Below are 17864 nucleotides of genomic sequence, written 5' to 3' on the forward strand. Positions count from 1 at the left end.
AAAGGGTTAGTTCGCCCAATTTGCAAAATTATGTCATTAATAACTCACCCTCATGTTGTTCCAAACCCGTAAGACCTCCGTTTATCTTTGGAACACAGTTTAAGATATTTTAGATTTAGTCCGAGAGCTCTCAGTCCCTCCATTGAAGCTGTGTGTAAGGTATACTGTCCATGTCCAGAAAGGTAAGAAAAATATCATCAAAGTAGTCCATGTGACATCAGAGGGTCAGTTAGAATTTTTGAAGCATCGAAAATACATTTTGGTCCAAAAATAGCAAAAACTACAACTTTATTCAGCATTGTCTTCTCTTCCGTGTCTGTTGTAAGACAGTTCAAAACAAAGCAGTTTGTGATATCCGGTTCGCGAACGAATCATTCGATGTAACATGATCTTTTTGAAACAGTTCACCAAATCGAACTGAATCATTTTAAACGGTTCGCGTCTCCAATACGCATTAATCCGCAAATGACTTAAGCTGTTAACTTTTTTAATGTGGCTGACACTCCCTCTGAGTTAAAACAAATCAATATCTCGGAGTTATTCATTTACTCAAACAGTACACTGACTGAACTGCTGTGAAGAGAGAACTGAAGATGAACACCGAGCCGAGCCAGATAATGACTCGTTCACGAGTCAAGAACCGTTTCTGTCAGACGTGTCCGATTCGAGAACCGAGGAGCTGATGATACTGCGCATGTGTGATTCAGCGTGAAGCAAACCAACACACAGAGCGTCTGAACTGAACTGATTCTTTTGGTGATTGATTCTGAACTGATTCTTTGCTAATGTTATGAGCCCAGGTAAACCGAAGGCTTCAATCAAGGGCCATCATCGCCAATGACGTCATTACGTCGAGCGCAAAAGAACCGGTGAACCGTTTTCTTCAACCGGTTTATTGAATCGAACTGTCAGAAAGAACTACTGGTGATCCGAAAACCGATGCAACCGGTTCTTGACTCGTGAACGAGTCATTATCTGGCTCGGCTCGGTGTTCATCTCTCTCTTCACAGCAGTTTAGTCAGTGTACTTATTAAATACATGAATTACTCCGGGATATTGGTTTGTTTTAACTCAGAGGAAGTGTCAGCCACATTAAAAAAGTTAACAGCTTAAGTAATTTGCGGATTAATGCGTATTGGACACGCGAACCATTTAAAACGATTTAGTTCGATTTGGTGAACTGTTTCAAAAAGATCCGGTTACATCGAATGATTCATTCGCGAACCGGGTATGACAAACTGCTTTGTTTTGAACTGTCTTACAACAGACACGGAAGAGAAGACAATGCTGAATAAAGTCGTAGTTTTTGCTATTTTTGGACCAAAATGTTTTTTCGATGCTTCAAAATATTCTAACTGACCCTCTGATGTCACATGGACTACTTTGATGATGTTTTTCTTACCTTTCTGGACATGGACAGTATACCGTACACACAGCTTCAATGGAGGGACTGAGAGCTCTCAGACTAAATCTAAAATATCTTAAACTGTGTTCCGAAGATAAATGGAGGTCTTACTGGTTTGGAACAACATGAGGGTGAGTTATTAATGACATAATTTTCATTTTGGGTGAACTATCCCTTTAACTAAACTGTGGGTAAACATAATTGACTGACAGCCATATTCTGCTGCTTTTAGGTGAACTTTCATGGGTTTATTGCCCTTCAGACAGAATGGGGGCTGTGTTTCATTATCTCACACACACATCTATGGGATATGTATGGTTCTCACTCCATATAAAGTTAATATTTATCTTACTGTGGCCTTAACGGTCTTTTAACCACCCACAGTCTGTATCCACATCCATGCAATGAGGGCACTTAAGGACTGTCTGTATGTGTGTTTGTGTGTGTGTGTTGTCCAACCTTATATATCCTATACACTAACTCATTTTATCTTAGAGCCAAGTGTGTATTTCCCCACCATCTGTAATGTTGTGTTTCATCCTGTTCCTGTCCCTCAACCGAAGCACTTCAGAGATAAAAGCTCTTGCTCGCTCTGTGTTTTATAAAGATGATTATTTAAAACTTGCCCACAGTGCTGTCTGCCTCCATAAAGATTCCTGTGTGATGACATGGCAGAACAGACTTGTAATACAACCATCGGAGAGGGTGATTGATTGACCGGCGTTCACCCCAAACCAAACTCTCACATGCTTGATCTGTAGCGACTTGCCAGGGCTGAAAGAGGTGTTAGGGTGTGTGTGGGAACCACAGGAGAGAGAGAAACAGAGTAGGAGGAACAAGATTTTGAAAAAGGTATAAAAAATTACCTGCAGCCAGGTATAAAGTGGGACCTCTCTGTCTCTCTTTTTGTCTCTCTCTTCACCCACTCCTCATTTGGAGCTGGTCTTCCAGTCTTTCTGAACACACACGCACCTACTCACCCCCCCTCTCCTGGGTTCTGCTGCCTGGTGTGATTTATGTGTTCTGCATACAATAGCAGTGAGGCTAGAAATAGAGACAGAGAGCATATCTAATGTACTTTTAGATCAGTTCACTGTGACGGTTTGCCCAAAGGCACCATTGGTGGAAAATCCTGTATCCTTCACGTAGGATGGATTTTTCCCATTGGGTTCAGATTGAATAGCGTGTCAACATTAGGGGTGTAATGATATCTCAATTCAAAACTGCAGATGGAATGAAGAAAGACAGAGAAATAAATAAAAAAGGAATTAATTCTGATAGATAGAGAGGATAGAAAGTAGGAAGAAAAAGAAAGAAAGGAAGGAAAGAAACAGGAAGGAAGTTAGGGGTGCAGTAATATATAGTGCAACAAAACATCCCAATAGTTATATGATAGACAGATAAAAAGAAAAGAAGGAAGACTTAAAGATAGAGAAGAAGGCAGAGAGACAAACAGAAAGGAAGAAAAAAAGGAAGAGGTTAGACAAACAGGTAGAAAGACAGGAAGGAAGGAAAACAGACAGACAAAAAGTAAGGAGAGAAATTTGACAAATGAAGAAAGAAAGGAGTGAAGAAGAGGGAAGGGGGAAGTTAGACAGGAAGTGGGAAGTCAGAAAGGAAGTATTTTAGACAAACAGAAATAAGGAAGAAGGACAGAAAGGAAAATAGTTAGAGAGGAAGGAAGACAGGAAAAAACAAGGAAGTTAAAGGTAGAAAGAAAGGAAGGTAGAAATAAGAGAAAAATGGAAAGGAAGGCATACAAAAAGGATGAAGGAAGAAAAGAAGACAGAAAGAATCTTCACAAACAGACAACAAAAGAAGAAAGAGGTCTGACAGAAAAAGAGGAAGAAAGAATGAATGGATAAAAGTCAGTCAGGAAACCAGAAAGTAGAAATGGAGGAAGGAAGACAGATAGTCAAGAAAGAAGAAAGTAAGTTTTATTTTTTCACATTTTAGAGCAATTTGGTTTTTATTCTGGTTTGTGGAGCGCTTGTAAGTTTGTGTACTAGTGTGTGTATGTGTCTATGAGAATCTATCCAGAATCTGTGATTGATGACATTGAGAGCTGCTTCTCCTGCAGCTAAAGAGTTAATGATTGATAGAAAACAAGAAAAGAGCAAAAAAAAAAAAACATTCCTCACATACCAGCCTGTCATAAAACCACAGACTCTATTTTCGACACTGATCTTTGTGTAAGGTTGCACTCAGTGACCTAGTGTTCACATATACACAATTCAGTTCATCTGTATTGAATTGACCACAGCACTCCGCAAGTTGCATTAAAATTTGAATTGTGACATTAGGTCAGTGGTTTTCAATCCTGGTCTTGGGGACCCACTGCTCTGCATATTTTGTGTCTCCCTTATTTAACACGTCTGATTCAGATCATCAGCTCATTAGGAGAGAGCTCCATGAACTCAGTTTTAGTGTGTCACATAAGAGAGACATACAAAATGTGCAGAGCGGTGTGTCACTGCAGGACCAGGATTGAAAACCACTGCCTTAGGTCAAATTAGGGCATTCTGGGAAGTAAAGTTCCATCATGGTTAATAAAATGGAAGTTAATTTACTTAATGAAATATATTTCTGTACTACCAGATCTCCAGCTGCCTGTACTTGAAACAACAGTTCTGCCAACTCTGTATTGTTTAGCACTATTTGTTCACAATAGGAGCAGTCAATACACAAAGAGCTCAGTGAATGAGTGCTGAGAGGACAGAATCAGAAATCAGATTTCCTCTGTGGATATTGAGTAATAGTGCTGGCCATGGGCAGCTTTGTGACTGAGTCAGACGAAAGCTTTGTTCACACTGGCAGCACAAATCTAATTTATGTTGCATGTTCAATTCAAACCTGATTATTTATGCTCTGAACAGCACAAAAGCACATGGAATCTGATTTGACAGAGCTTGCAGGGCAATACTGTATTGATTCCTCAAACATTCTTCTCCTTCACAGATTTCATGAGTTAATTTAGTGGAATCATTTATTTATGTTCAATTTTAGCCTTAGAGTATTTCGTCTCTAAACTTCATGCTTACATTACCCTTCAAATATTTGGAATTGGAAATATTTACATCCTAATATGCTGATTTGGTGCTCAAGAAACATTTCATGTCACAGTTGAAAACGGTTGTGCTGTGTAATATTTTTGTGGAAACCGTAATACTTTTTTTCAAGATTCTTTGATGAATATAAAGTTCATATGAGCAGCGTGAAATAGAAATCTTTTGTAAACTTATAAATGTTTTACAGTCACTTTTGATCAATTCAATGTCCTTTCAGAAAAATAAATAAGAATTCAGTAAAATTAATAAGTACATTTAAAAATAAATAAATAAAACCCCAAATAATTGTATGATAAATAAATAAATATATTTTGAATGCACATTTGAAATAATGTCTTTTTGACTTATAAAGTCTTTGAAAGTATTCTCTAACTTTTTTTTCTTCTTCTTTTTTTTTAAAGCACATAAAGGGTTTTTGGATAAACATTTAAAACAAAAAAACTGTTCAGTACCTGTTGAGGAGCATCACACTTGTATAAAAGTCCTAAAGCACCCAGATGCAAATACTGAACAGACAGGCAAACACTTGATAATATGCAGATGGTCTTTCACAATCTTATGAAAATCTGAATCATTTAAAGTGTGATCATAAATGCCCATATGAGAGGAGACATATAGAAACAAAGAGAGCAAGTTAGAGTAACACATAAAATACCTACTTTTCACAGCCAACCACTCTATTTATCCCACCAGCATACAACGCTTGTGAAAATAACCCGCTGCATAAAATCACACTCATTTGATTATGTAAGCAAAAATCAGTAATTGCTCCACTTATTAAAATGCTCGTTCTCTGCGTGGTGCCTATTGTTTCCAGCAATGAATGTGAGCGCTTTAATTTGCATTTGTATATTATTCAATCAAGTCTCCATATGCACTCATTTAGGAGCCATTGAGTCTGATTTATTGACACGCTGACTGCTGGCCTCTTTGGCTGCCTGTACACGCTGAATGGGTCTGCTGGACACTGAATGCATTTATAATGGAGCTCTAGATGTGTGGACAAAGACACTCTCTCTGTCTCCATCACCTCTATGTTTGCAATTACAACATTACAGTAATAATGTTAGCAGCACTAAGCGTGGCGACACAATGAGGGAGAGAACAGTTATAGGTTCTTGAATAAATTTAAATGGTCGTTACTTGTAAGAGTAAAGATGGTGAGGGGAATTCACTAAAATTTAATTGCACCCGCTGTTTATTAGTACACTGCTGTGTCATGTTATTGTGTTGTTTTACCACCCAGTAATGAATTGGTTCTTTAAAATGCATGAAGTACACTACCATTCAACAGTTTGGAGTTAGTAAGATAAAAAAAATGATAATAATAATAATACATTTTTTAAAATAAAAATTACAATATTCTTCAACAGAACAAGAGATTTTAAACAATCAATCAGTCAATCAATCTATCAATCAATCTTACAAACTTAATCGTACAAATGTTTGAACAGTATGCATTTCATTTCAAAGTGCATCTGGATGTATGCCTGATTGTATATATATATAATAATTATATATAGTAGTCTCATATAGCCAGACCTTCAGACTGATGGCTGAAGGTCTAGAATCTGTATAACTCTCGGACGAAATGTAAAGATTCTATGCTGCGAACTTTAAATATTCGACATACTTTTGAAAATCCAGCGTTTAGTTGATCCTAATAAGTGCTCGTTGTTATGGTTGTAAACTCAACGGCTTTCTTCTTTCGTGAGGGGGTTTGGCGCCACAGCATTTTTGTTTCCAGGCGCATCGGTAAAGAACGCGAGACACACATCTCGGAAATCCTGTAGAATTCAAGCTATCCACTTTTGTGTCCCATATGCCAACGATCTGTGGGTGTGACGTCTGAGGCTGAGACTAGTGGGATTGTGCTTGGTTAAACCATGTTAAACTGGATTTAAAAAAACAAATTAACTAAACTTATGTTTTTGTGTGTAGGTGACATTCATAGTGGGTCACTAGGGAAAGGAGATGCATGAAAAATTTCCCGACAGTGTTTTTTCCACTCTGCTTCACAGTGAGAGATAGAGAGAGAGAGAGAGAGAGAGAGAGAGAAAGAGAGAGAGAGCGCGCATGAGCTGACCATGGCAAAAGTGCGGAAACACACATTCAGGCTCAATTCTGCTGACACTTTGGCTTCTGGGATGTTAATTGCTCTGACAAAAAAACTGTACTGAGTAAACTACATCTCTATAGACACACACACACACACACACACACACACACACACACACACACACACACACACACACACACACACACACACACACACACACACACACACACACACACACACACACACACACACACAAACACACACACACACACACACACACACACACACACACACATTCACAGAATGACCTCTATATGCCTGCTAGGTGAATGACTCTATAAATTTCAGTCCACACATTTTATTCTCAAAGCTCTTATCACAGCTGTGGAATGATTTTGCGAGTGAGTCTGTTGTTAAACATTAGTGTTGCTTCCTCACCCAGCTAAATTTAAGAATCCCTGATTAAAGGCCTTAAATTTTCCATTTGAAATATTTCAGGATCTTGTAAATTTGCATGTTGGAAAATAAAGCCACCCTCAGGGGACTCCAGTGTGTTTGTGTGAGTTTGTGAAGGGTGACAGAGTTCAGGTGTGTTTGTGTGCATATAGGTACTAGTGTGTGTGTGTGTTTGTATGTGGGATATCATCAGATCTGAGGTAGGAGAATGTATTAACTTTTGGACTTTAATTTGTAAAGACCATTAGAATTCTGAAAAACAAATATCAATGTTTTTACTTATGCATCATTTGTGTCTTATTTTTCATTAATCAATAAATGAATCAATAATAAAATTAGATAATTAAATATTTCTAAATTTTTATATAGTAATTTATTTCTGGTCTGAAAAATGCACATGCATATTGAAGAATAAATAAGCAGCAATGCTTCTTCATAAAAGTATATTTTGGCAAAATTTTGAAAATGTTGATTTCTTCTGTTCATTTTTAGTTGATTGGTTTGTTTCTATTCATCAGTGGATCTATTGCTCTAAAGTTTATTAACCAAAAAGGGTCCAAATGTGTTTTGTCTTCATTTGTTTCAAACAGAACTTTTCGCATAAAATGTTTGCTTGCACTAAATAATCTAAAGCCACTTTTAATGCCACTTTATTTTTATTATTTTTATTTTGTTTTTTAATCTGTAGTGTTTTTATAGGCAGAGGGATTTTGGACTTGTTTCCAGCTTGTTGGGCTGATATAAATGAATTGTTTTTCCCATTTTAGCAGTTCTTTTTTTTAATGTTTTTTTTTGTTCATGGATGATACTGTAATTCCTGTAAGTGTGCAACATCCCTGCGTGTTTTGAGCAATGCTTGTTTTAGGGCCACTAAAGCAGGGGTCACTGAGGTCAGTCACAATCTAAGCATGTCAAAAAGTGTGTCTTTCAAATACTTCCCCTCCTTGTGAGAAAGAGCCCATGATCGTGTGTGCGATTAGCCTATCCTCTATTTAGACAGATACATACACACAATCTAACCTGTCTGTTTTGACAGATCAGCCCTGATACCGATCAAGGAGCATGCCTGACCCGTAGCTCTCTGTCTTTCACAAAGGAAGTCCAGCCTAATCTCTGTTGATCTGAACCACACACAAACAAACACATTTCTCTAGTATCTCCTCCAGACAGCATTCATTTTGAATTAACAGAGACAGACTTTAGGCCTGGCTGCCAGTTCATATTGTTCATGGCCAACTGTCATGTGGCATCTGGTGAAAGTGGATCTGGCACTTTCACGAACCACCATCATCGCTGATCAAATGAACTGAACAGAATCAGCCCATCTGCAGTCCCAGTCTATGATAAAACTCAATAATGAAATCAATTAACAGGACTGTGTGTGGGATTCAGATTAGTTATGGAGACAGTGACATGTAGAGAGAAACAAAAGGAGAGACTGAGAGAAAGCTGGATGCTGTCACATCACAGTTGACATCAAAGTCTGATGTCTCTCTCTCCACACATATTTACAGACTTTATATAACTCTCAGATTCAAGCATATACTTATGAATATGAAATAAGCTGAATAAAATGAATTTTTTTTATAACAATACTATTTTTTAGAGAATAGATTATAATAGCTTAAAACTGTTACTTTGTAACATTTACAAAAATGAAACTTTTCAATCCATTTAGTATTTTTTTTTACAGTTAAAGTTTAAGTTTTAGACAACTGAGGAGTTTTATCCAAAAGTTTATATAATAAACAATGAGAGGGAGCACATCTGTACCAGGAAATTTTGTTTTATTTGAATTTATTTTAATGACATTTTGGTATTTGTGAATTTGATTTAGAAACATTCCAGTTCTTTTTATTTTTTTTTTTTAAAATTACAGTTTGTTCACTTATAGCAAACTTGTGTAGCTTATCCAGATTTTTATGCAAAAAATGAAAATGCTATGCCAAAATTATGGCCGTAAGCAGTTCCAGATTCAAGGACACAGAATTCTTGATACATTTTTCACAGATGAAGGTTGAAGAAGTTTAATATATTAAGATTTCAAGTGCTCCAAAGTACCTTTAAGTGAAGGATTTCAATAAAAAACAATTATTTCACCTTTCTAGAAACAGGTTTACAAAGTGTGTGTGTGTGTGTGTGTTTGTGTGTGTGTGTGTGTGGTGGGAGGTTCACTGCGTTTTTCTCTGGCAGGGGAGGTTTTGGAAGACTCCTGTGGTCTAGAAGAAAGAAGCTTATGCCCCTCTGATCTGTCAGGCAGAAAGACTGACATGGAGAAAGATAGAGAAACGGTATGGGAGAAAGAGTAAAAGATAAAAAGACAGGCAGAGTCAGATGAGTGGGAGGCTGAGGGAGTCCTTTGCAAGTTGGGGGAGGGACGTTGATGGAGCAGAAAGGGAGAGAAACAGCTACAGTGTGAATGACAGTGAGAAAACCAGATGGGAAGAAAGAGATGAGAGGATGGGAGTGTTCTTACACATTGACAGTGGGAGAGACGAGAGGAGGGAGAACAGCGGGAAAGGGGGATCAGGAGCCACGAGGAGGGAGGAGAGCCGGTGCAGGGGAGAGGCACCACCCTGCGGATTGAGACGTATCCCACATTGCCCCTCTCTCTGGTGGCACAGCAGGCAGGGCGCGAGGGCCATGGTGTGTGGTGGTGTGAAGTTGACGTGTCGCTGGCCCTGGCACAAAGGAGCGGAGGAGGAGGGCGCCAGCCGCTGTGTGGCAGGGTTGCCCAGATACGGCCATTCAGGGTTGGCATGTTGTTATTGTGTCTGTGATGCACTTCCAGCCTGACACATACACACTGTTTATGAAATGCTGATGTTTCTGATAATGAGGAATATTAACTGTGTGTTGCTAATAGGCATGGGAATTGTAAAGTATTTAACAATTCAGATTTTGGTCCGATTGCTCTTAATGATTTGGTTTCTTGTGATTCCATTCATGATTCTTTTAGTACCTTGAATTTTATTGAAAAATAAATTTTAGAATTTTTTTTATTGATTATCAACTGAATACTTTTGTACTGCAAGGATGCATGAAATTGATTAAAAGTGACAGTTAATAATTTATGACTTTACAAACTATTAAATTTCAAATAAATGCTGTTCTTTTGAACTTTCGATTCATCAGAAGAATCCTGAAAAAAATGTTGCCTGGATTCCACAAAAATGCACATCTATTTTCAGCATTGATAATATTAGGAAATGTTTCTTGAATATCAATTCAGCATATTAGAATGATTTCTGAAGAATCATGTGACACTGAAGACTGGAGTAATGACTGCTGATTTTAATTATTATTATTTTTTTATATATTTGTATTGTTTAACAAAGAAATGCTGCCTTGGTTAGTATAAAATATTTTTTTCAAAAATATAAAATTCTGTTCAGGATATGATCAACTACATTTTGATTCACTAATAAAATGACTCATAAGAGTGATCCGTTCAGAAATCGTTTGTGCTACGCCGGTCACATTATATGTTTTTTGATTCATTTTAAAGAACTGACTCATAAGAGTCATCCGCGGGTTAGAATACACTGAGGAGTTGTGCATGTTTGGTTCACTAAAAATAATTGATTCCTGAGAGTCCTCTCTTTAAGAACCTGTTGGAATTTACATGTCAAGTTATATGTTTCTGATTCATTACAAAGAAGTGATTCATAAGAGTCATCTGTTCAAGAATCGGCTAAACTACACTGACCGCATTGCATGTTTTATTTTTTACACACAAAAAAAGTGTGTACATTTCTTGATTCCCTGTTTTATGTTAAAAACAAAACATCAAATCTTGTTCACATTTTGAGATGTCACAACCAGCACATCCACTCCTCAATGCTTTTTTTAACCCCAAAAAACCCCCCTCCTCCCCACATGCATTTTTCTGCATGTGCTGTGTGTAGTCCTCCGTATGTGTTTTGCATTAAAGTCTCGTCAGACAGGATTGCTTATGTGGTCAGAATGATTAGTGTTCTGTGAGTGCATTTGAGGCCCGAAAATCTCATCTGTCAGTCACCAATGAGAAAGCCATTCTTGCCATGATCTCTTTCCCTACATCTCTCCCTCTATTAACCGTTGCCCGGTGTAATCAGTGCATTGGTGCTGTCTGGTGACCTGATGTGTAATGATTACAATCCAAAGCTTGGGGAGATAAAAGGCAGTTTGGGAGGGGAAATTCAGCCCCCTTTCCTCGTGCCACAGACAGAGGGGTCTGAAACGGCTGGCTGATTGGCGACGGCGCTTTGAATGGTGCTGTGTGAAGGAGGTTCCTCTTACCCACGGTAACATGATATGTGTTCTGGGCTGCAGACTGACACACGGCGGATCAAAAGAGACTAGGGAGAAAGCACAAACTCACTCGCATAAAAATACAGATGCCAACTCATCCACAGACAAGAGAGCACAAAACATTAGCATACACTTAACACATGATGTAGCTCTCGCTTCTATATCTCTTCAACAAGTGTTCATTTTTATAGCTCGCTGAGTGATGGGCAGTAGATTTTCTTAACTGAATACATATGGAGCACAAATACTGCAAGATTTTTAGTCTTTTTGTCCCTGCAACCCTGATTGAAGATCTCAAAAATAAGTTACTAATTTGCTTGCAGTGTAACAAATAATGCGTGCTTCATAATTTATTGGTAAATTACTTGAGAATAATTGTATATGTAAATTAAATTAGTCTCTTGCATGTTCTAAATTAGGCTTGTTTTGTGCATATGTAAATCTCAAAGAAAATGTGTTGTTATTATATTTTAAGGGTATCGCTGCACAATTTTACAAAAATAAATCTGACTTTTTAGACTTGTACCATAGTACAGCATTACTATTTTTAATACTTCATATTATGATCCATTTCAGATTGTCTGGTTTAAATTTAGACATTGGTAAATTTGGTCTAAAATGTTTTGTGATACGATCATGACCCACATTTGGAGGGAGTATAATTGCTAAATTACATTTGTGGTGTATACGCTAATGTGCACTGATAAACTGATAAACTAATGCTTCCCAGACAAAAGCAAGGGACCACCTACTCAACCTTTGCACTAAAACAGTTGTTTTAAACTTAGCTGGTTGCAGTTGTCTTTGAAACATTTGGAAAAGCCTGAAATAAATGAAACAGATTGTGTAGCGTGGACATTTTGTCCATGTACTATCAACGTGTGTTTTTATACATGCAGTAAATCACAACCTGTGTGTGAATATGAAATGTGTCAACTGTCAGCATGATTTTCTCTCAGAATGTTGATTGGTGAGGTATTAAACCATTAAAATGAATTTCATAATCAAAATCAAATCAGCATCACCTTCACACCATAATCCTCAACTTATGCTTCCGTATTAGTTCAGAGAAAAAGGGTTAGATGTTCCATCTTAGCATGAGAGCTGCCAGCAGACAGACAGACAGGAAGGAGGTAGATGAGCATTCATCCAAAAATAAAAGGATGAATAAATGATTAGGAGATGAAAGGCGCAGTGGAGGGAGGCGTCGTCTTCTTTTAAAGCACGCAGAGTCATTGACTCTTCCAATTACCACTTTATCCACTCTCTCCATCTTGACTGCATCCCATCCAGAAGCCCAGCATGTGTGTGTGTGCACATATGCGTGTAAAAATTCAAAGCCTTTTCAGACATTTGAAGATGTTCTAAATTGGAAAATGTTTCAATAATAATAAAAGATGATTAAAATAATAATAGTAAATGTTGTTGAAATGATCACAGTGTATTATTATTGTAACTTTTTGTTAGTTGATTTAATTATTAACTAAATCAAGCAATTTTTTTTATTATAAAATGCCTAGGAAAACTGATTAATAAACATTCCAAATAATATCTTCATAAAAATTAAATGCAGGAAATATGTATGAGAGTTAGGGGATAGAAAACGTCATAAACCCAATATAAAATAAAAAAAAAACAAAGGAAAGTTTGTTTGATTAACAAGTACTTCAGTTCATTACAGAAGGCGTCATTATTTCTTTCTCTGTCACATCACTTTCTCCTGTGAGTACAGTATATGTTGAAGTGCAGACCCAGTTATATCTGTCCTACTTAGAATTCGCCTTATTCTTGATATCAATTTATAGAACTACTTTGTTCTAATTATGATCTCAGCTCAGCTCAGTAACTCAGAGATAAAACAGAGTTCTTTGCCTGACCGTTAAGGAGTGACTAAAACAGTCATGTTTACATTCAGGATAAAGGCATCATTCTCCATTCATCGTGTGTGTTTGTGTGTGCATCTATCTACGTGTGAGTCTTAGAGTCCCAAGCAGATTGTCTAGTTATGTAATGCTAGATTTGCATGTGAAGGGAAGGAACGCGTTTTTCATGCTGCACTGGATGTGAAGTGAAGCCCCCTTTTCTCTCCTACCCCTCTTTTTCAACCGGAACGAGGGGCCGCGCCGTCTCTGATGGAGGGATGCTGAGAGAATGACAGGAGCAGAAAACATGAAAGGCTTTAAGTGCGAATTCATTAATAATGTGCACCACTGTACCAGTGTACAATGCATAATGAATCCCCCCCCCCCCACACAAATCACAATGAAGTTTGTTTGCAAATTTTTTTCCAAGTTTAAATTATTTTACAAAATCTTTTTTCTTATATTTTAAGGCTTTACATTTATGTTTATGGCATATGTTGATTAATTAGTCTTATAACAATTATACAAATATATCCAAGCAATTAATAGAAACATAACAATCGTGTATAATTCATTAGACATGTTCTCCTTGTCCACCTTTCTTGAACTTGATTCAGTAGCCCAGACAATGACAGATTCTGTCCAGTTTGAGTGCCATCAGTCATTTATTGGAGAGCTCTCTCCACCTCATAACAGCAGTCACACACAGATATTCCGGCACATTCCGATGCACATTCTTGAATTTCTTTAGCAGGTTGACTAGCTTTGCTGAGGGCAAGATGAGGGGGAGTTTTGATAACCCAACCCCGCATCACCCCCACATCCCACGGGGGTCACACAATGCATGTCACGCATATCATTAATCCTGGGGGTTGTTTCGCCCCAGGGGGCGCCCACTGACCCACACATAAAGGATAAAAGTGTTCTGCCATGGGATGGGGCGTTCTCAACAATATGGCCCAGGAACCTACAACATCCTCTGCACTCAACAAAACCACACAGACAGAGTTAATGTAGGCCTGTAAGCTCCAAAAGTTCTTGAAATATGGCAAATTCTATGTTCATGGTTTTTGAATGACATTCTCTTTCAAATACCACTGAAGAAAGTGGAGGAGAAGTGCTAAGAAAGAGTTGCTTTCCTTGTTTGGGTACTTATGAAGAGGGTGAAAGATCAGGTTTTGTTCAAGGGTACCTGAAATGATGTGTAAAAAGTGCTGTAGGAGTAAAAAGGAAAATGCTTGGTACTTGTTTTTTTTTTGTTTAGTAGCTTAACTGCTATTTTAAGCTTTATTTTATTTGTTATATACTGTTAGAAAAATTGGGGTCTGGAAGATTTTCTGTTGTTTGTTGGAAATCTGTGCATACCAATGCTGCATTTATTTGATAAAAAAAAAAGCAGTTTTTTTATTTCATATGTTTTATTTATTCCCACTGTGGCAAAGTCTTTATTGTCGCATAAAATCTTTAGAAATAAATAATTTCTTCTTATTATAAAACTTGTAAAACAGTCATGCTGCTTATTATTTATTTATTTCGTTTTTTTTGTTTATTTTGGGAAAAATGTATTAATTAATTATTTAATGAATATATTTGCTGGACTCTTTGATGAATATGAAGTAGAAAAGAATAGCATTTATTTTTAATAAAAATATTTTGTAACATTATGTCTTTACTGTCATGTTTGAAACTGTTTTCCAGTATCATGCCACAATTGCTATTTCTTAACAGTAGTGACTATGAATACAGATTTTATGTTCTGTATAATTCAGAAATCTGTTGCTTATTTGTTTAATTAGTTGACTGTTTCTTAACAAACCCATGCTGTTATTAAAGACTTCGTATGGTGTAGACTGTTGTGTCAAGTACCTCCCATCATGCATTGTATATGTGATGTGAAGTGTATGAGATGAACACACACAGTCCTCCATCCTCTCCGTGTCCTTCCTACATTCTTTCTCTCCATCTCTCTCTCCTTACGGTGAGACCGGTCTAATCCTATTCATTGAGGCCACTCTTTTCCTCTCCTCGTCTCATTATCCTCGTTCTCCTCAGCATTCCCCTTTTCGTCTCCGAATCCATTTCTCCAAATCTCCATTTCCCCAACGGACATTTACAAACCCTTGGGTCCCACCCTAGCCATTCCTCTCTATACCTCTCTCCTCTTTGTTCTCTCTCCCTCGCTTTCTCGCTCTCTCTCTTTCTCTGTTTCCGACTGGGCTTTGCTATTTAATCTTCTTGAAGCGTTCAAGATGTCACTCGCCCCTGAAGCCAGAAGGACAAAGACCTAAATCCAGCCCTCTTTCAATGGGCCACGCCCCTCAGCTGCCGGTGTGCACTTTGAAGAAGAACGGGATTCATGTCGAAGTCCCACAAAAACTCCCATGGTCCTCAGTTAAAGCATGGCCCTCTTCTTTTGCTTGATGTGTTGAGGGCTTTGTGAATCTCATGTGCACCTCCACTAAAGTAGACCTCTTCCATGCACACACACATACACACACACTCAAAATGTATGCACTAAGGTTAGGCTGCATGTACGTTGAGGCCCATGTGTGCTAATTGAAGTAGGGAGAGTATTTGCCCACCGTTTGATTATACTGTAGTATACCTCAATTCTGTGTAGTATACCTCAGTTCTGTGTCCAATGATAAATACTAAGATATTGTTTTTGCTTGTTGTTTTATATCCGTTGTTTTCTTCCTGGTTAATGACACATGATGTAGCCCAGCGGTTCCCAATTCCAGTGCTTGCGCACATATTTTGCATGTCTCGCTTAGTTAACACACCCGATTCAGATGACCAGCTCGAGCTACGTGAATGTTGTGTTCGTGAATGTGTTCCAATCGATATGATCCCTACATATCATGTTCATTGCTCCCTACTCTCTGAGCAGGGGTTTACTTCACTTTGGAACATGGGCTGGAATTGGGAACCGCTGATGTGGCCTATTGTAGTAATATTGTCTCTGGTATTCTGGTCTGTGAGCATAAATGCTTTCAGGGGGCGTGGCTTTGGACGGCGATTGCAGGGAGGGTGGGATGTTCGCTTTCAGTGCTATCAGGCTAATGTTAGCATTTTCCAAGATCTCCTATTGCACCTTTAAGTGTGCAGAATAACATAAGTGGACTCTGAACAATTAATTGCCTCTTTGAACTATAACGTAATTGTGACATCCATAATTGTAATCATGATTAGAAATTCGATTAATTGTGCAGCACTGATATAGTTTGATTAAATACATAAAACAGTGTATTGGTGTTTGCATGCATGCACGTGAAAACACCTGTACGTTAATATTTATTTATGCAACAGTTAGTTCAGGTCCTTAAATTAGATTTTATTATTGTATAATACAAATGAAATGTTTTGAGAATGCTGACTTTTCAGTGTTTCTTTCAAATGCTTGTTTGAGCATCTGTCAGTGGTAGGGATTTTTTTATTTTTCATTTCTGCAGTTTACTACAAAATAAAGTTGTAATAAATACTTGTAATATTATGTTGAAATGTAATTAAATCAGTATTATGTATTGTTTTATATATATTTAACGGTTGTATAAAATCTAAATCAAATCGCAATAAAACTTTTTTCCCATTCTGGCTCATGTGATATTGATTTAAATGTGCATGCATTTGTATTTTTAAATGCATGTCTTTAAACACACTATTACTCAAGACTTTTTTGGCACACAGACACATCCTGCCTTAATAGATCACTCATGTGCTCTAACATATGACATTAGTGTGTGTCTATTGTGTGAGTCTGGTCAAAACTCATAACAGAGGCTGTAAAAGTGTCAGACAGAGAAATATATAACTTTCCTTCTGTTTTCCTGTGGACCGCACTGATATTTCACCCCCACCTGCCTTCTTGCCGTTAAGAATGTGAGAGCTCCTTTATGAGTGAATGACTCCGTCACCACATTTACTGTCTCTCATAACCTGCAGGACAAACAAAGAGCCAAGCATTTCTTATTGCATGCTTCAGTGAAGGTACTTCTGAGTCTGAGGCAGTTTCTCCAAGGAAGAAACTGAAAGAGAAAGTATTGGGGGTCAGTAAGATAAAAACAAAACACAAACAAACAAACAAAAACTTCTATTCAGCAAGGATACATTAAATGTTCAAAAATGACAGTAAAAACATTTATAATGTTACACAGGATTAGGATTTCAAATAAATGCTTATTTGTATTTTATTTTTTTATTTTTATTAAAGAACCCTGAAAACCCCTTTTTTATTTTAAGTTCAGTCATCCATGCAGACAATGCCTTAAGTGTACAATAAAAGCATGTTATGTGGTCTCATTGTGCATTTAACCGTGCACATCCTTTTAGTAATGCGGGTCATAAGATGTTGGGATCAAATAGCATGTACTGTATATCAAACTAAATGGAATGTGTGTTTAATATAATCTGCCGTACCAATTGTTCTTTTGTATAAGCATTCAAATACGTTTTTCACTGTAATGCAAGACTGCAGTGCAGTGAATGTCATATCCAGGTGCTTTTTGGAAGAGTTCTGTGTATTTGGACTTGTTGCTCTCTTTAAGCACAGCTAAAGGAAACACCAGAGCCACTGGAACAAAAGTCCATCTGCAGATGCTTCCTCTAATATTGTGTAACTGGAGGATGCTTCTGGATTTACTCTGTGTATAGCTATGATACCATTTGAATTTGTCTCACCAGCTTGACTACAGGAGAAATGTTCTTTATAAGAGCATGTGCAT

Source organism: Carassius carassius, chromosome 18 (assembly GCF_963082965.1).
Source record: "Carassius carassius chromosome 18, fCarCar2.1, whole genome shotgun sequence".
NCBI lineage: Eukaryota > Metazoa > Chordata > Actinopteri > Cypriniformes > Cyprinidae > Carassius > Carassius carassius.